Here is an 18,201-nt window from a genome sequence, read left to right as displayed (position 1 = left end):
CTATCTAGCTCTCCCTCTATACTTCCTTTTGGATAAACAGACATATTAGGCAAGCATTTTGGAGCTTTCACCTAAATAACTACAGGTGGTGAGATAAGCTGCACAATATAATTGACCTTTCAGTATATTGTTGCACACACACCATCTATTTAGCAAATGCCCTTGTTATCAACAGCAGCCTTTTAAACTCACCTGAGCTAACAGGTATGTGAGCTGGTTACTCTGCTGCGCTTAAAATTTCTTTTTTGGTTTGCTACAATGCCTTTTCTGAAACGTTGTCTCCCTCTGCTGGAACACTGACTTCTTTCATTTAATGCCTGCAGACTATAAAAGAGAAACCAACCCAAAAAGTTTGGTTGATTAGTCTGTGGCATTCTTTTAAACTGTTGCTTATGGCGGTCTCTGTGAGCTTCTCAGTGACATTCAGCCATCCAGGTATCCCGCCTGCAGTAGACGGAATGTGGCAATGGAACGCTGGCTGCGCGTGTCATAATAAGCTCTGAGCCTTTATATACCTGCGCACAGCAGCAGCCACCTTCAGTCTGCTGCTGGACAGCCAGCAGCAGCAGCAGCAGGAGAGGTAATTAATCAGCAACCCTCCTGCTAAGGGTAGACAGCTGCTCGTTCCACCCCCCCCCCGCCTTAATTGGTTCTCCTCCCTTCCAACGGTGTTGAGGCGGGTGGGAACAGCCGGGGGTTGAGGGTACTGTGCTAAAAGAGGTGGAGTTATGCAGATCTAAAACGCGTGGATTGCAGCAGCAGCAAGCCGAAAAGTGCAGGCATGTGAGGGATCTAGAGGTTGACAGCATGTCTTCTTAACGGGAGTCCAGGTGGCCATCTCCACAAATGGACTTTTCAGAATCCTTGGGTGGCACCGTAGTCGGAAACCAATTCTGGTTATCGCTTCTCGGCCTTTTGGCTAAGATCAAGTGTAGTATCTGTTCTTATCAGTTTAATATCTGATACGTCCCCTATCTGGGGACCATATATTAAATGGATTTTTAGAACAGGGAGATGGAAAAAGAGCTTGCTCTGTCCACTCCACGCATTGACCTGGTATTGCAGTATCTCCAGGACCGGTGCACCCCTTCTTTAATGCAGTTTCTAAAATCAGAAAGAATTGAATTCAATGCTTTTTGTTCATTTTGCTTGTTTGTCGGATTTTGGGATGGACTCTTTGGCTTTGCTTTTCTTCTCCTCATTGGATTTTTCATGTTAAAAGTTGCAGAAGCCAGATGACAAGCTCATTTTGGTTCAACTTCAGCAACTGTGCATTGCATTGCCATGTAATGTAATGTAATGCAATGCTATCTATCTAGCTCTCCCTCTATACTTCCTTTTGGATAAACAGACATATTAGGCAAGCATTTTGGAGCTTTCACCTAAATAACTACAGGTGGTGAGATAAGCTGCACAATATAATTGACCTTTCAGTATATTGTTGCACACACACCATCTATTTAGCAAATGCCCTTGTTATCAACAGCAGCCTTTTAAACTCACCTGAGCTAACAGGTATGTGAGCTGGTTACTCTGCTGCGCTTAAAATTTCTTTTTTGGTTTGCTACAATGCCTTTTCTGAAACGTTGTCTCCCTCTGCTGGAACACTGACTTCTTTCATTTAATGCCTGCAGACTATAAAAGAGAAACCAACCCAAAAAGTTTGGTTGATTAGTCTGTGGCATTCTTTTAAACTGTTGCTTATGGCGGTCTCTGTGAGCTTCTCAGTGACATTCAGCCATCCAGGTATCCCGCCTGCAGTAGACGGAATGTGACAATGGAACGCTGGCTGCGCGTGTCATAATAGGCTCTGAGCCTTTATATACCTGCGCACAGCAGCAGCCACCTTCAGTCTGCTGCTGGACAGCCAGCAGCAGCAGCAGCAGGAGAGGTAATTAATCAGCAACCCTCCTGCTAAGGGTAGACAGCTGCTCGTTCCACCCCCCCCCCCGCCTTAATTGGTTCTCCTCCCTTCCAATGGTGTTGAGGCGGGTGGGAACAGCCGGGGGTTGAGGGTACTGTGCTAAAAGAGGTGGAGTTATGCAGATCTAAAACGCGTGGATTGCAGCAGCAGCAAGCCGAAAAGTGCAGGCATGTGAGGGATCTAGAGGTTGACAGCATGTCTTCTTAACGGGAGTCCAGGTGGCCATCTCCACAAATGGACTTTTCAGAATCCTTGGGTGGCACCGTAGTCGGAAACCAATTCTGGTTATCGCTTCTCGGCCTTTTGGCTAAGATCAAGTGTAGTATCTGTTCTTATCAGTTTAATATCTGATACGTCCCCTATCTGGGGACCATATATTAAATGGATTTTTAGAACAGGGAGATGGAAAAAGAGCTTGCTCTGTCCACTCCACGCATTGACCTGGTATTGCAGTATCTCCAGGACCGGTGCACCCCTTCTTTAATGCAGTTTCTAAAATCAGAAAGAATTGAATTCAATGCTTTTTGTTCATTTTGCTTGTTTGTCGGATTTTGGGATGGACTCTTTGGCTTTGCTTTTCTTCTCCTCATTGGATTTTTCATGTTAAAAGTTGCAGAAGCCAGATGACAAGCTCATTTTGGTTCAACTTCAGCAACTGTGCATTGCATTGCCATGTAATGTAATGTAATGCAATGCTATCTATCTAGCTCTCCCTCTATACTTCCTTTTGGATAAACAGACATATTAGGCAAGCATTTTGGAGCTTTCACCTAAATAACTACAGGTGGTGAGATAAGCTGCACAATATAATTGACCTTTCAGTATATTGTTGCACACACACCATCTATTTAGCAAATGCCCTTGTTATCAACAGCAGCCTTTTAAACTCACCTGAGCTAACAGGTATGTGAGCTGGTTACTCTGCTGCGCTTAAAATTTCTTTTTTGGTTTGCTACAATGCCTTTTCTGAAACGTTGTCTCCCTCTGCTGGAACACTGACTTCTTTCATTTAATGCCTGCAGACTATAAAAGAGAAACCAACCCAAAAAGTTTGGTTGATTAGTCTGTGGCATTCTTTTAAACTGTTGCTTATGGCGGTCTCTGTGAGCTTCTCAGTGACATTCAGCCATCCAGGTATCCCGCCTGCAGTAGACGGAATGTGGCAATGGAACGCTGGCTGCGCGTGTCATAATAGGCTCTGAGCCTTTATATACCTGCGCACAGCAGCAGCCACCTTCAGTCTGCTGCTGGACAGCCAGCAGCAGCAGCAGCAGGAGAGGTAATTAATCAGCAACCCTCCTGCTAAGGGTAGACAGCTGCTCGTTCCACCCCCCCCCGCCTTAATTGGTTCTCCTCCCTTCCAACGGTGTTGAGGCGGGTGGGAACAGCCGGGGGTTGAGGGTACTGTGCTAAAAGAGGTGGAGTTATGCAGATCTAAAACGCGTGGATTGCAGCAGCAGCAAGCCGAAAAGTGCAGGCATGTGAGGGATCTAGAGGTTGACAGCATGTCTTCTTAACGGGAGTCCAGGTGGCCATCTCCACAAATGGACTTTTCAGAATCCTTGGGTGGCACCGTAGTCGGAAACCAATTCTGGTTATCGCTTCTCGGCCTTTTGGCTAAGATCAAGTGTAGTATCTGTTCTTATCAGTTTAATATCTGATACGTCCCCTATCTGGGGACCATATATTAAATGGATTTTTAGAACAGGGAGATGGAAAAAGAGCTTGCTCTGTCCACTCCACGCATTGACCTGGTATTGCAGTATCTCCAGGACCGGTGCACCCCTTCTTTAATGCAGTTTCTAAAATCAGAAAGAATTGAATTCAATGCTTTTTGTTCATTTTGCTTGTTTGTCGGATTTTGGGATGGACTCTTTGGCTTTGCTTTTCTTCTCCTCATTGGATTTTTCATGTTAAAAGTTGCAGAAGCCAGATGACAAGCTCATTTTGGTTCAACTTCAGCAACTGTGCATTGCATTGCCATGTAATGTAATGTAATGCAATGCTATCTATCTAGCTCTCCCTCTATACTTCCTTTTGGATAAACAGACATATTAGGCAAGCATTTTGGAGCTTTCACCTAAATAACTACAGGTGGTGAGATAAGCTGCACAATATAATTGACCTTTCAGTATATTGTTGCACACACACCATCTATTTAGCAAATGCCCTTGTTATCAACAGCAGCCTTTTAAACTCACCTGAGCTAACAGGTATGTGAGCTGGTTACTCTGCTGCGCTTAAAATTTCTTTTTTGGTTTGCTACAATGCCTTTTCTGAAACGTTGTCTCCCTCTGCTGGAACACTGACTTCTTTCATTTAATGCCTGCAGACTATAAAAGAGAAACCAACCCAAAAAGTTTGGTTGATTAGTCTGTGGCATTCTTTTAAACTGTTGCTTATGGCGGTCTCTGTGAGCTTCTCAGTGACATTCAGCCATCCAGGTATCCCGCCTGCAGTAGACGGAATGTGGCAATGGAACGCTGGCTGCGCGTGTCATAATAGGCTCTGAGCCTTTATATACCTGCGCACAGCAGCAGCCACCTTCAGTCTGCTGCTGGACAGCCAGCAGCAGCAGCAGCAGGAGAGGTAATTAATCAGCAACCCTCCTGCTAAGGGTAGACAGCTGCTCGTTCCACCCCCCCCCGCCTTAATTGGTTCTCCTCCCTTCCAACGGTGTTGAGGCGGGTGGGAACAGCCGGGGGTTGAGGGTACTGTGCTAAAAGAGGTGGAGTTATGCAGATCTAAAACGCGTGGATTGCAGCAGCAGCAAGCCGAAAAGTGCAGGCATGTGAGGGATCTAGAGGTTGACAGCATGTCTTCTTAACGGGAGTCCAGGTGGCCATCTCCACAAATGGACTTTTCAGAATCCTTGGGTGGCACCGTAGTCGGAAACCAATTCTGGTTATCGCTTCTCGGCCTTTTGGCTAAGATCAAGTGTAGTATCTGTTCTTATCAGTTTAATATCTGATACGTCCCCTATCTGGGGACCATATATTAAATGGATTTTTAGAACAGGGAGATGGAAAAAGAGCTTGCTCTGTCCACTCCACGCATTGACCTGGTATTGCAGTATCTCCAGGACCGGTGCACCCCTTCTTTAATGCAGTTTCTAAAATCAGAAAGAATTGAATTCAATGCTTTTTGTTCATTTTGCTTGTTTGTCGGATTTTGGGATGGACTCTTTGGCTTTGCTTTTCTTCTCCTCATTGGATTTTTCATGTTAAAAGTTGCAGAAGCCAGATGACAAGCTCATTTTGGTTCAACTTCAGCAACTGTGCATTGCATTGCCATGTAATGTAATGTAATGCAATGCTATCTATCTAGCTCTCCCTCTATACTTCCTTTTGGATAAACAGACATATTAGGCAAGCATTTTGGAGCTTTCACCTAAATAACTACAGGTGGTGAGATAAGCTGCACAATATAATTGACCTTTCAGTATATTGTTGCACACACACCATCTATTTAGCAAATGCCCTTGTTATCAACAGCAGCCTTTTAAACTCACCTGAGCTAACAGGTATGTGAGCTGGTTACTCTGCTGTGCTTAAAATTTCTTTTTTGGTTTGCTACAATGCCTTTTCTGAAACGTTGTCTCCCTCTGCTGGAACACTGACTTCTTTCATTTAATGCCTGCAGACTATAAAAGAGAAACCAACCCAAAAAGTTTGGTTGATTAGTCTGTGGCATTCTTTTAAACTGTTGCTTATGGCGGTCTCTGTGAGCTTCTCAGTGACATTCAGCCATCCAGGTATCCCGCCTGCAGTAGACGGAATGTGACAATGGAACGCTGGCTGCGCGTGTCATAATAGGCTCTGAGCCTTTATATACCTGCGCACAGCAGCAGCCACCTTCAGTCTGCTGCTGGACAGCCAGCAGCAGCAGCAGCAGGAAAGGTAATTAATCAGCAACCCTCCTGCTAAGGGTAGACAGCTGCTGGTTCCACCCCCCCCCCCGCCTTAATTGGTTCTCCTCCCTTCCAACGGTGTTGAGGCGGGTGGGAACAGCCGGGGGTTGAGGGTACTGTGCTAAAAGAGGTGGAGTTATGCAGATCTAAAACGCGTGGATTGCAGCAGCAGCAAGCCGAAAAGTGCAGGCATGTGAGGGATCTAGAGGTTGACAGCATGTCTTCTTAACGGGAGTCCAGGTGGCCATCTCCACAAATGGACTTTTCAGAATCCTTGGGTGGCACCGTAGTCGGAAACCAATTCTGGTTATCGCTTCTCGGCCTTTTGGCTAAGATCAAGTGTAGTATCTGTTCTTATCAGTTTAATATCTGATACGTCCCCTATCTGGGGACCATATATTAAATGGATTTTTAGAACAGGGAGATGGAAAAAGAGCTTGCTCTGTCCACTCCACGCATTGACCTGGTATTGCAGTATCTCCAGGACCGGTGCACCCCTTCTTTAATGCAGTTTCTAAAATCAGAAAGAATTGAATTCAATGCTTTTTGTTCATTTTGCTTGTTTGTCGGATTTTGGGATGGACTCTTTGGCTTTGCTTTTCTTCTCCTCATTGGATTTTTCATGTTAAAAGTTGCAGAAGCCAGATGACAAGCTCATTTTGGTTCAACTTCAGCAACTGTGCATTGCATTGCCATGTAATGTAATGTAATGCAATGCTATCTATCTAGCTCTCCCTCTATACTTCCTTTTGGATAAACAGACATATTAGGCAAGCATTTTGGAGCTTTCACCTAAATAACTACAGGTGGTGAGATAAGCTGCACAATATAATTGACCTTTCAGTATATTGTTGCACACACACCATCTATTTAGCAAATGCCCTTGTTATCAACAGCAGCCTTTTAAACTCACCTGAGCTAACAGGTATGTGAGCTGGTTACTCTGCTGCGCTTAAAATTTCTTTTTTGGTTTGCTACAATGCCTTTTCTGAAACGTTGTCTCCCTCTGCTGGAACACTGACTTCTTTCATTTAATGCCTGCAGACTACAAAAGAGAAACCAACCCAAAAAGTTTGGTTGATTAGTCTGTGGCATTCTTTTAAACTGTTGCTTATGGCGGTCTCTGTGAGCTTCTCAGTGACATTCAGCCATCCAGGTATCCCGCCTGCAGTAGACGGAATGTGGCAATGGAACGCTGGCTGCGCGTGTCATAATAGGCTCTGAGCCTTTATATACCTGCGCACAGCAGCAGCCACCTTCAGTCTGCTGCTGGACAGCCAGCAGCAGCAGCAGCAGGAGAGGTAATTAATCAGCAACCCTCCTGCTAAGGGTAGACAGCTGCTCGTTCCACCCCCCCCCGCCTTAATTGGTTCTCCTCCCTTCCAACGGTGTTGAGGCGGGTGGGAACAGCCGGGGGTTGAGGGTACTGTGCTAAAAGAGGTGGAGTTATGCAGATCTAAAACGCGTGGATTGCAGCAGCAGCAAGCCGAAAAGTGCAGGCATGTGAGGGATCTAGAGGTTGACAGCATGTCTTCTTAACGGGAGTCCAGGTGGCCATCTCCACAAATGGACTTTTCAGAATCCTTGGGTGGCACCGTAGTCGGAAACCAATTCTGGTTATCGCTTCTCGGCCTTTTGGCTAAGATCAAGTGTAGTATCTGTTCTTATCAGTTTAATATCTGATACGTCCCCTATCTGGGGACCATATATTAAATGGATTTTTAGAACAGGGAGATGGAAAAAGAGCTTGCTCTGTCCACTCCACGCATTGACCTGGTATTGCAGTATCTCCAGGACCGGTGCACCCCTTCTTTAATGCAGTTTCTAAAATCAGAAAGAATTGAATTCAATGCTTTTTGTTCATTTTGCTTGTTTGTCGGATTTTGGGATGGACTCTTTGGCTTTGCTTTTCTTCTCCTCATTGGATTTTTCATGTTAAAAGTTGCAGAAGCCAGATGACAAGCTCATTTTGGTTCAACTTCAGCAACTGTGCATTGCATTGCCATGTAATGTAATGTAATGCAATGCTATCTATCTAGCTCTCCCTCTATACTTCCTTTTGGATAAACAGACATATTAGGCAAGCATTTTGGAGCTTTCACCTAAATAACTACAGGTGGTGAGATAAGCTGCACAATATAATTGACCTTTCAGTATATTGTTGCACACACACCATCTATTTAGCAAATGCCCTTGTTATCAACAGCAGCCTTTTAAACTCACCTGAGCTAACAGGTATGTGAGCTGGTTACTCTGCTGTGCTTAAAATTTCTTTTTTGGTTTGCTACAATGCCTTTTCTGAAACGTTGTCTCCCTCTGCTGGAACACTGACTTCTTTCATTTAATGCCTGCAGACTATAAAAGAGAAACCAACCCAAAAAGTTTGGTTGATTAGTCTGTGGCATTCTTTTAAACTGTTGCTTATGGCGGTCTCTGTGAGCTTCTCAGTGACATTCAGCCATCCAGGTATCCCGCCTGCAGTAGACGGAATGTGGCAATGGAACGCTGGCTGCGCGTGTCATAATAGGCTCTGAGCCTTTATATACCTGCGCACAGCAGCAGCCACCTTCAGTCTGCTGCTGGACAGCCAGCAGCAGCAGCAGCAGGAGAGGTAATTAATCAGCAACCCTCCTGCTAAGGGTAGACAGCTGCTCGTTCCACCCCCCCCCCGCCTTAATTGGTTCTCCTCCCTTCCAACGGTGTTGAGGCGGGTGGGAACAGCCGGGGGTTGAGGGTACTGTGCTAAAAGAGGTGGAGTTATGCAGATCTAAAACGCGTGGATTGCAGCAGCAGCAAGCCGAAAAGTGCAGGCATGTGAGGGATCTAGAGGTTGACAGCATGTCTTCTTAACGGGAGTCCAGGTGGCCATCTCCACAAATGGACTTTTCAGAATCCTTGGGTGGCACCGTAGTCGGAAACCAATTCTGGTTATCGCTTCTCGGCCTTTTGGCTAAGATCAAGTGTAGTATCTGTTCTTATCAGTTTAATATCTGATACGTCCCCTATCTGGGGACCATATATTAAATGGATTTTTAGAACAGGGAGATGGAAAAAGAGCTTGCTCTGTCCACTCCACGCATTGACCTGGTATTGCAGTATCTCCAGGACCGGTGCACCCCTTCTTTAATGCAGTTTCTAAAATCAGAAAGAATTGAATTCAATGCTTTTTGTTCATTTTGCTTGTTTGTTGGATTTTGGGATGGACTCTTTGGCTTTGCTTTTCTTCTCCTCATTGGATTTTTCATGTTAAAAGTTGCAGAAGCCAGATGACAAGCTCATTTTGGTTCAACTTCAGCAACTGTGCATTGCATTGCCATGTAATGTAATGTAATGCAATGCTATCTATCTAGCTCTCCCTCTATACTTCCTTTTGGATAAACAGACATATTAGGCAAGCATTTTGGAGCTTTCACCTAAATAACTACAGGTGGTGAGATAAGCTGCACAATATAATTGACCTTTCAGTATATTGTTGCACACACACCATCTATTTAGCAAATGCCCTTGTTATCAACAGCAGCCTTTTAAACTCACCTGAGCTAACAGGTATGTGAGCTGGTTACTCTGCTGCGCTTAAAATTTCTTTTTTGGTTTGCTACAATGCCTTTTCTGAAACGTTGTCTCCCTCTGCTGGAACACTGACTTCTTTCATTTAATGCCTGCAGACTATAAAAGAGAAACCAACCCAAAAAGTTTGGTTGATTAGTCTGTGGCATTCTTTTAAACTGTTGCTTATGGCGGTCTCTGTGAGCTTCTCAGTGACATTCAGCCATCCAGGTATCCCGCCTGCAGTAGACGGAATGTGGCAATGGAACGCTGGCTGCGCGTGTCATAATAGGCTCTGAGCCTTTATATACCTGCGCACAGCAGCAGCCACCTTCAGTCTGCTGCTGGACAGCCAGCAGCAGCAGCAGCAGGAGAGGTAATTAATCAGCAACCCTCCTGCTAAGGGTAGACAGCTGCTCGTTCCACCCCCCCCCGCCTTAATTGGTTCTCCTCCCTTCCAACGGTGTTGAGGCGGGTGGGAACAGCCGGGAGTTGAGGGTACTGTGCTAAAAGAGGTGGAGTTATGCAGATCTAAAACGCGTGGATTGCAGCAGCAGCAAGCCGAAAAGTGCAGGCATGTGAGGGATCTAGAGGTTGACAGCATGTCTTCTTAACGGGAGTCCAGGTGGCCATCTCCACAAATGGACTTTTCAGAATCCTTGGGTGGCACCGTAGTCGGAAACCAATTCTGGTTATCGCTTCTCGGCCTTTTGGCTAAGATCAAGTGTAGTATCTGTTCTTATCAGTTTAATATCTGATACGTCCCCTATCTGGGGACCATATATTAAATGGATTTTTAGAACAGGGAGATGGAAAAAGAGCTTGCTCTGTCCACTCCACGCATTGACCTGGTATTGCAGTATCTCCAGGACCGGTGCACCCCTTCTTTAATGCAGTTTCTAAAATCAGAAAGAATTGAATTCAATGCTTTTTGTTCATTTTGCTTGTTTGTCGGATTTTGGGATGGACTCTTTGGCTTTGCTTTTCTTCTCCTCATTGGATTTTTCATGTTAAAAGTTGCAGAAGCCAGATGACAAGCTCATTTTGGTTCAACTTCAGCAACTGTGCATTGCATTGCCATGTAATGTAATGTAATGCAATGCTATCTATCTAGCTCTCCCTCTATACTTCCTTTTGGATAAACAGACATATTAGGCAAGCATTTTGGAGCTTTCACCTAAATAACTACAGGTGGTGAGATAAGCTGCACAATATAATTGACCTTTCAGTATATTGTTGCACACACACCATCTATTTAGCAAATGCCCTTGTTATCAACAGCAGCCTTTTAAACTCACCTGAGCTAACAGGTATGTGAGCTGGTTACTCTGCTGCGCTTAAAATTTCTTTTTTGGTTTGCTACAATGCCTTTTCTGAAACGTTGTCTCCCTCTGCTGGAACACTGACTTCTTTCATTTAATGCCTGCAGACTATAAAAGAGAAACCAACCCAAAAAGTTTGGTTGATTAGTCTGTGGCATTCTTTTAAACTGTTGCTTATGGCGGTCTCTGTGAGCTTCTCAGTGACATTCAGCCATCCAGGTATCCCGCCTGCAGTAGACGGAATGTGGCAATGGAACGCTGGCTGCGCGTGTCATAATAGGCTCTGAGCCTTTATATACCTGCGCACAGCAGCAGCCACCTTCAGTCTGCTGCTGGACAGCCAGCAGCAGCAGCAGCAGGAGAGGTAATTAATCAGCAACCCTCCTGCTAAGGGTAGACAGCTGCTCGTTCCACCCCCCCCCGCCTTAATTGGTTCTCCTCCCTTCCAACGGTGTTGAGGCGGGTGGGAACAGCCGGGGGTTGAGGGTACTGTGCTAAAAGAGGTGGAGTTATGCAGATCTAAAACGCGTGGATTGCAGCAGCAGCAAGCCGAAAAGTGCAGGCATGTGAGGGATCTAGAGGTTGACAGCATGTCTTCTTAACGGGAGTCCAGGTGGCCATCTCCACAAATGGACTTTTCAGAATCCTTGGGTGGCACCGTAGTCGGAAACCAATTCTGGTTATCGCTTCTCGGCCTTTTGGCTAAGATCAAGTGTAGTATCTGTTCTTATCAGTTTAATATCTGATACGTCCCCTATCTGGGGACCATATATTAAATGGATTTTTAGAACAGGGAGATGGAAAAAGAGCTTGCTCTGTCCACTCCACGCATTGACCTGGTATTGCAGTATCTCCAGGACCGGTGCACCCCTTCTTTAATGCAGTTTCTAAAATCAGAAAGAATTGAATTCAATGCTTTTTGTTCATTTTGCTTGTTTGTCGGATTTTGGGATGGACTCTTTGGCTTTGCTTTTCTTCTCCTCATTGGATTTTTCATGTTAAAAGTTGCAGAAGCCAGATGACAAGCTCATTTTGGTTCAACTTCAGCAACTGTGCATTGCATTGCCATGTAATGTAATGTAATGCAATGCTATCTATCTAGCTCTCCCTCTATACTTCCTTTTGGATAAACAGACATATTAGGCAAGCATTTTGGAGCTTTCACCTAAATAACTACAGGTGGTGAGATAAGCTGCACAATATAATTGACCTTTCAGTATATTGTTGCACACACACCATCTATTTAGCAAATGCCCTTGTTATCAACAGCAGCCTTTTAAACTCACCTGAGCTAACAGGTATGTGAGCTGGTTACTCTGCTGTGCTTAAAATTTCTTTTTTGGTTTGCTACAATGCCTTTTCTGAAACGTTGTCTCCCTCTGCTGGAACACTGACTTCTTTCATTTAATGCCTGCAGACTATAAAAGAGAAACCAACCCAAAAAGTTTGGTTGATTAGTCTGTGGCATTCTTTTAAACTGTTGCTTATGGCGGTCTCTGTGAGCTTCTCAGTGACATTCAGCCATCCAGGTATCCCGCCTGCAGTAGACGGAATGTGGCAATGGAACGCTGGCTGCGCGTGTCATAATAGGCTCTGAGCCTTTATATACCTGCGCACAGCAGCAGCCACCTTCAGTCTGCTGCTGGACAGCCAGCAGCAGCAGCAGCAGGAGAGGTAATTAATCAGCAACCCTCCTGCTAAGGGTAGACAGCTGCTCGTTCCACCCCCCCCCCGCCTTAATTGGTTCTCCTCCCTTCCAACGGTGTTGAGGCGGGTGGGAACAGCCGGGGGTTGAGGGTACTGTGCTAAAAGAGGTGGAGTTATGCAGATCTAAAACGCGTGGATTGCAGCAGCAGCAAGCCGAAAAGTGCAGGCATGTGAGGGATCTAGAGGTTGACAGCATGTCTTCTTAACGGGAGTCCAGGTGGCCATCTCCACAAATGGACTTTTCAGAATCCTTGGGTGGCACCGTAGTCGGAAACCAATTCTGGTTATCGCTTCTCGGCCTTTTGGCTAAGATCAAGTGTAGTATCTGTTCTTATCAGTTTAATATCTGATACGTCCCCTATCTGGGGACCATATATTAAATGGATTTTTAGAACAGGGAGATGGAAAAAGAGCTTGCTCTGTCCACTCCACGCATTGACCTGGTATTGCAGTATCTCCAGGACCGGTGCACCCCTTCTTTAATGCAGTTTCTAAAATCAGAAAGAATTGAATTCAATGCTTTTTGTTCATTTTGCTTGTTTGTCGGATTTTGGGATGGACTCTTTGGCTTTGCTTTTCTTCTCCTCATTGGATTTTTCATGTTAAAAGTTGCAGAAGCCAGATAACAAGCTCATTTTGGTTCAACTTCAGCAACTGTGCATTGCATTGCCATGTAATGTAATGTAATGCAATGCTATCTATCTAGCTCTCCCTCTATACTTCCTTTTGGATAAACAGACATATTAGGCAAGCATTTTGGAGCTTTCACCTAAATAACTACAGGTGGTGAGATAAGCTGCACAATATAATTGACCTTTCAGTATATTGTTGCACACACACCATCTATTTAGCAAATGCCCTTGTTATCAACAGCAGCCTTTTAAACTCACCTGAGCTAACAGGTATGTGAGCTGGTTACTCTGCTGCGCTTAAAATTTCTTTTTTGGTTTGCTACAATGCCTTTTCTGAAACGTTGTCTCCCTCTGCTGGAACACTGACTTCTTTCATTTAATGCCTGCAGACTATAAAAGAGAAACCAACCCAAAAAGTTTGGTTGATTAGTCTGTGGCATTCTTTTAAACTGTTGCTTATGGCGGTCTCTGTGAGCTTCTCAGTGACATTCAGCCATCCAGGTATCCCGCCTGCAGTAGACGGAATGTGGCAATGGAACGCTGGCTGCGCGTGTCATAATAGGCTCTGAGCCTTTATATACCTGCGCACAGCAGCAGCCACCTTCAGTCTGCTGCTGGACAGCCAGCAGCAGCAGCAGCAGGAGAGGTAATTAATCAGCAACCCTCCTGCTAAGGGTAGACAGCTGCTCGTTCCACCCCCCCCCCGCCTTAATTGGTTCTCCTCCCTTCCAACGGTGTTGAGGCGGGTGGGAACAGCCGGGGGTTGAGGGTACTGTGCTAAAAGAGGTGGAGTTATGCAGATCTAAAACGCGTGGATTGCAGCAGCAGCAAGCCGAAAAGTGCAGGCATGTGAGGGATCTAGAGGTTGACAGCATGTCTTCTTAACGGGAGTCCAGGTGGCCATCTCCACAAATGGACTTTTCAGAATCCTTGGGTGGCACCGTAGTCGGAAACCAATTCTGGTTATCGCTTCTCGGCCTTTTGGCTAAGATCAAGTGTAGTATCTTTCGAAAAGGTGGTTTTGGATGTTGGCCGCCCTAGTAGATTGATACATTATGCACACTGGGGTTTAGGCGCTTGTTAGTACGCCAGGTGGCTAATATAGTCATCTGGTGGAAAGCATGGCCCCCCAGGATCGACGCCATTGGGCCGGGAAAGATCGAAAGCCCGAAGTGTGAAGTGCCCCAGGAGTGGTGACCCTGGGGTGCCTTAACTCACTGGGATTGGGAACCCCACTTGAGTTTATGGCACATTTGCACAAGCACTTCAAATTTTCTTTCTTCGCACACACCCTTATTCCGGGCCTTCTGGCCTTAGGATGGGGAATTTTTCAATTCCCGGTCGAAGGTCCGGGCAGTATTATACTGTGAAACCTTCACTATTTATTTAATTTCTTTGTCACTGTGTGTCCACTTATTCACGTGTGTCACGTCCTACTAGGATTTTGTCGGGATGCGGTTCCCTTATGGGTTCCTCTCTTGGCAGGTCTAGAGGGGGAGTGTGTGGCCATCAGGTTCCGCTCCCCCCTGAACCCCCCTGGCTCTCCTCTTTCGGGAGGAGAGCGTTGTTGGCTCCTCTCTTCCGGGAGGGGAGCACAGTCTTTGGCTCCCAGTGCCTTGCTCGGGTGAGAACTCGGGCAGGTGCTGGGGGTAAGATTGGGTCGCCTCTGGCTTCGGCTGGAGGTGGCTTTTTGTCCCTGTTCCTCGCTGTGGCCTTTTGGCTCGGAGGGACGGGGAATGGTTTGGGGGACCCTTCTCCTTTTGGAGAGGGTTTCAAGAAGACCAGCATCCTAGTGCACTTTTTTTGTGGCACTTGTCACTTTTTTAAGCGCACTCGGGTTTTGTACACGAATTCGGGCATTCGAAAAAAAAAAAAAAAAAAAAAATCTGTTCTTATCAGTTTAATATCTGATACGTCCCCTATCTGGGGACCATATATTAAATGGATTTTTAGAACAGGGAGATGGAAAAAGAGCTTGCTCTGTCCACTCCACGCATTGACCTGGTATTGCAGTATCTCCAGGACCGGTGCACCCCTTCTTTAATGCAGTTTCTAAAATCAGAAAGAATTGAATTCAATGCTTTTTGTTCATTTTGCTTGTTTGTCGGATTTTGGGATGGACTCTTTGGCTTTGCTTTTCTTCTCCTCATTGGATTTTTCATGTTAAAAGTTGCAGAAGCCAGATGACAAGCTCATTTTGGTTCAACTTCAGCAACTGTGCATTGCATTGCCATGTAATGTAATGTAATGCAATGCTATCTATCTAGCTCTCCCTCTATACTTCCTTTTGGATAAACAGACATATTAGGCAAGCATTTTGGAGCTTTCACCTAAATAACTACAGGTGGTGAGATAAGCTGCACAATATAATTGACCTTTCAGTATATTGTTGCACACACACCATCTATTTAGCAAATGCCCTTGTTATCAACAGCAGCCTTTTAAACTCACCTGAGCTAACAGGTATGTGAGCTGGTTACTCTGCTGCGCTTAAAATTTCTTTTTTGGTTTGCTACAATGCCTTTTCTGAAACGTTGTCTCCCTCTGCTGGAACACTGACTTCTTTCATTTAATGCCTGCAGACTATAAAAGAGAAACCAACCCAAAAAGTTTGGTTGATTAGTCTGTGGCATTCTTTTAAACTGTTGCTTATGGCGGTCTCTGTGAGCTTCTCAGTGACATTCAGCCATCCAGGTATCCCGCCTGCAGTAGACGGAATGTGGCAATGGAACGCTGGCTGCGCGTGTCATAATAGGCTCTGAGCCTTTATATACCTGCGCACAGCAGCAGCCACCTTCAGTCTGCTGCTGGACAGCCAGCAGCAGCAGCAGCAGGAGAGGTAATTAATCAGCAACCCTCCTGCTAAGGGTAGACAGCTGCTCGTTCCACCCCCCCCCCCCGCCTTAATTGGTTCTCCTCCCTTCCAACGGTGTTGAGGCGGGTGGGAACAGCCGGGGGTTGAGGGTACTGTGCTAAAAGAGGTGGAGTTATGCAGATCTAAAACGCGTGGATTGCAGCAGCAGCAAGCCGAAAAGTGCAGGCATGTGAGGGATCTAGAGGTTGACAGCATGTCTTCTTAACGGGAGTCCAGGTGGCCATCTCCACAAATGGACTTTTCAGAATCCTTGGGTGGCACCGTAGTCGGAAACCAATTCTGGTTATCGCTTCTCGGCCTTTTGGCTAAGATCAAGTGTAGTATCTGTTCTTATCAGTTTAATATCTGATACGTCCCCTATCTGGGGACCATATATTAAATGGATTTTTAGAACAGGGAGATGGAAAAAGAGCTTGCTCTGTCCACTCCACGCATTGACCTGGTATTGCAGTATCTCCAGGACCGGTGCACCCCTTCTTTAATGCAGTTTCTAAAATCAGAAAGAATTGAATTCAATGCTTTTTGTTCATTTTGCTTGTTTGTTGGATTTTGGGATGGACTCTTTGGCTTTGCTTTTCTTCTCCTCATTGGATTTTTCATGTTAAAAGTTGCAGAAGCCAGATGACAAGCTCATTTTCGTTCAACTTCAGCAACTGTGCATTGCATTGCCATGTAATGTAATGTAATGCAATGCTATCTATCTAGCTCTCCCTCTATACTTCCTTTTGGATAAACAGACATATTAGGCAAGCATTTTGGAGCTTTCACCTAAATAACTACAGGTGGTGAGATAAGCTGCACAATATAATTGACCTTTCAGTATATTGTTGCACACACACCATCTATTTAGCAAATGCCCTTGTTATCAACAGCAGCCTTTTAAACTCACCTGAGCTAACAGGTATGTGAGCTGGTTTCTCTGCTGCGCTTAAAATTTCTTTTTTGGTTTGCTACAATGCCTTTTCTGAAACGTTGTCTCCCTCTGCTGGAACACTGACTTCTTTCATTTAATGCCTGCAGACTATAAAAGAGAAACCAACCCAAAAAGTTTGGTTGATTAGTCTGTGGCATTCTTTTAAACTGTTGCTTATGGCGGTCTCTGTGAGCTTCTCAGTGACATTCAGCCATCCAGGTATCCCGCCTGCAGTAGACGGAATGTGGCAATGGAACGCTGGCTGCGCGTGTCATAATAGGCTCTGAGCCTTTATATACCTGCGCACAGCAGCAGCCACCTTCAGTCTGCTGCTGGACAGCCAGCAGCAGCAGCAGCAGGAGAGGTAATTAATCAGCAATCCTCCTGCTAAGGGTAGACAGCTGCTCGTTCCACCCCCCCCCCCCCGCCTCAATTGGTTCTCCTCCCTTCCAACGGTGTTGAGGCGGGTGGGAACAGCCGGGGGTTGAGGGTACTGTGCTAAAAGAGGTGGAGTTATGCGGATCTAAAACGCGTGGATTGCAGCAGCAGCAAGCCGAAAAGTGCAGGCATGTGAGGGATCTAGAGGTTGACAGCATGTCTTCTTAACGGAGTCCAGGTGGCCATCTCCACAAATGGACTTTTCAGAATCCTTGGGTGGCACCGTAGTTGGAAACCAATTCTGGTTATCGCTTCTCGGCCTTTTGGCTAAGATCAAGTGTAGTATCTGTTCTTATCAGTTTAATATCTGATACGTCCCCTATCTGGGGACCATATATTAAATGGATTTTTAGAACAGGGAGATGGAAAAAGAGCTTGCTCTGTCCACTCCACGCATTGACCTGGTATTGCAGTATCTCCAGGACCGGTGCACCCCTTCTTTAATGCAGTTTCTAAAATCAGAAAGAATTGAATTCAATGCTTTTTGTTCATTTTGCTTGTTTGTCGGATTTTGGGATGGACTCTTTGGCTTTGCTTTTCTTCTCCTCATTGGAATTTCATGTTAAAAGTTGCAGAAGCCAGATGACAAGCTCATTTTGGTTCAACTTCAGCAACTGTGCATTGCATTGCCATGTAATGTAATGTAATGCAATGCTATCTATCTAGCTCTCCCTCTATACTTCCTTTTGGATAAACAGACATATTAGGCAAGCATTTTGGAGCTTTCACCTAAATAACTACAGGTGGTGAGATAAGCTGCACAATATAATTGACCTTTCAGTATATTGTTGCACACACACCATCTATTTAGCAAATGCCCTTGTTATCAACAGCAGCCTTTTAAACTCACCTGAGCTAACAGGTATGTGAGCTGGTTACTCTGCTGCGCTTAAAATTTCTTTTTTGGTTTGCTACAATGCCTTTTCTGAAACGT

The 18,201-nt window shown here is 45.3% G+C and overlaps 12 non-coding genes and 2 pseudogenes across 12 annotated transcripts; all 14 read left to right on the top strand.

Moving 5' to 3' along the window:
• The first annotated feature begins 899 nt into the window (after window positions 1-899).
• On the top strand, window positions 900-1,090 carry LOC141189816 (U2 spliceosomal RNA). Its single transcript, XR_012263859.1, has one exon. It is a non-coding gene; the product is annotated as a U2 spliceosomal RNA (small nuclear RNA).
• Window positions 1,091-2,211: 1,121 nt separating this feature from the next.
• LOC141189815 (U2 spliceosomal RNA) lies at window positions 2,212-2,402 on the top strand. Its single transcript, XR_012263858.1, has one exon. It is a non-coding gene; the product is annotated as a U2 spliceosomal RNA (small nuclear RNA).
• Window positions 2,403-3,521: 1,119 nt separating this feature from the next.
• LOC141189814 (U2 spliceosomal RNA) lies at window positions 3,522-3,712 on the top strand. Its single transcript, XR_012263857.1, has one exon. It is a non-coding gene; the product is annotated as a U2 spliceosomal RNA (small nuclear RNA).
• A 1,119-nt stretch (window positions 3,713-4,831) lies between these two features.
• LOC141189813 (U2 spliceosomal RNA) lies at window positions 4,832-5,022 on the top strand. The gene has a single exon (XR_012263856.1). It is a non-coding gene; the product is annotated as a U2 spliceosomal RNA (small nuclear RNA).
• A 1,121-nt stretch (window positions 5,023-6,143) lies between these two features.
• Window positions 6,144-6,334, top strand: LOC141189811 (U2 spliceosomal RNA). The gene has a single exon (XR_012263854.1). It is a non-coding gene; the product is annotated as a U2 spliceosomal RNA (small nuclear RNA).
• Window positions 6,335-7,453: 1,119 nt separating this feature from the next.
• On the top strand, window positions 7,454-7,644 carry LOC141189810 (U2 spliceosomal RNA). The gene has a single exon (XR_012263853.1). It is a non-coding gene; the product is annotated as a U2 spliceosomal RNA (small nuclear RNA).
• A 1,120-nt stretch (window positions 7,645-8,764) lies between these two features.
• Window positions 8,765-8,955, top strand: LOC141189809 (U2 spliceosomal RNA). The gene has a single exon (XR_012263852.1). It is a non-coding gene; the product is annotated as a U2 spliceosomal RNA (small nuclear RNA).
• Window positions 8,956-10,074: 1,119 nt separating this feature from the next.
• On the top strand, window positions 10,075-10,265 carry LOC141189808 (U2 spliceosomal RNA). The gene has a single exon (XR_012263851.1). It is a non-coding gene; the product is annotated as a U2 spliceosomal RNA (small nuclear RNA).
• Window positions 10,266-11,384: 1,119 nt separating this feature from the next.
• Window positions 11,385-11,575, top strand: LOC141189806 (U2 spliceosomal RNA). The gene has a single exon (XR_012263850.1). It is a non-coding gene; the product is annotated as a U2 spliceosomal RNA (small nuclear RNA).
• A 1,120-nt stretch (window positions 11,576-12,695) lies between these two features.
• Window positions 12,696-12,886, top strand: LOC141189805 (U2 spliceosomal RNA). The gene has a single exon (XR_012263849.1). It is a non-coding gene; the product is annotated as a U2 spliceosomal RNA (small nuclear RNA).
• A 1,120-nt stretch (window positions 12,887-14,006) lies between these two features.
• LOC141186164 (U2 spliceosomal RNA) lies at window positions 14,007-14,098 on the top strand (annotated as a pseudogene).
• Window positions 14,099-14,858: 760 nt separating this feature from the next.
• LOC141185967 (U2 spliceosomal RNA) lies at window positions 14,859-15,079 on the top strand (annotated as a pseudogene).
• Window positions 15,080-16,201: 1,122 nt separating this feature from the next.
• LOC141189804 (U2 spliceosomal RNA) lies at window positions 16,202-16,392 on the top strand. The gene has a single exon (XR_012263848.1). It is a non-coding gene; the product is annotated as a U2 spliceosomal RNA (small nuclear RNA).
• A 1,122-nt stretch (window positions 16,393-17,514) lies between these two features.
• Window positions 17,515-17,705, top strand: LOC141189803 (U2 spliceosomal RNA). Its single transcript, XR_012263847.1, has one exon. It is a non-coding gene; the product is annotated as a U2 spliceosomal RNA (small nuclear RNA).
• Window positions 17,706-18,201: the final 496 nt, after the last annotated feature.

This window comes from Phyllobates terribilis, unplaced genomic scaffold, assembly GCF_046119375.1.
Source record: "Phyllobates terribilis strain yellow unplaced genomic scaffold, ASM4611937v1 Scaffold_40__1_contigs__length_11209783, whole genome shotgun sequence".
Taxonomy (NCBI): Eukaryota; Metazoa; Chordata; class Amphibia; order Anura; family Dendrobatidae; genus Phyllobates; species Phyllobates terribilis.
This window is presented reverse-complemented; position numbering and strand designations above follow the sequence as displayed.